Source organism: Sebastes fasciatus, chromosome 22 (assembly GCF_043250625.1).
Source record: "Sebastes fasciatus isolate fSebFas1 chromosome 22, fSebFas1.pri, whole genome shotgun sequence".
NCBI classification, from domain to species: domain Eukaryota; kingdom Metazoa; phylum Chordata; class Actinopteri; order Perciformes; family Sebastidae; genus Sebastes; species Sebastes fasciatus.
This window is the reverse complement of record NC_133816.1, coordinates 23,084,761-23,085,204: the sequence shown is the minus strand read 5'-3', so window position 1 is coordinate 23,085,204 and position 444 is coordinate 23,084,761.

The following is a 444-nucleotide window of genomic DNA, read 5'->3' as shown; positions in this document are numbered from 1 at the left end:
TCCTCCCCTCTACTCCTCTTCTTCTCCTCTCCGCTCCTCGTCTTTCCTTTTCTCTCCTTCTCTCCTTTCCTCTCTTCTCTTCTCATCTCCTCCTCTCCTCTCCTCTCCTCTCCTCTCCTCTCCTCTCCTCTCCTCTCCTCTCCTCTCCTCTCCTCTCCTCTCCTCTCCTCTCCCCTCCCCTCCTTTCCTCTCTCCTCCTCTCCTCTCTCCTCTCCTCCTCTTCTATCCATCCTGTGGACTTTTAAAGTGATGATGGATGTAAAGCTCTGTATTGTAACCACGGTAACACTAATCACTCCCTCTATGTATGAGAATGTCAATCAGCTGCTGTTATAAGCTCTTATAATGCACTGAAAACACACAGATAAGGAACGTTTTCAACTTATTCGACTTTTTTGCATCATGCTCGTGATTTTTGCTGCATTCCTGCCTGCGTTTAGCCGT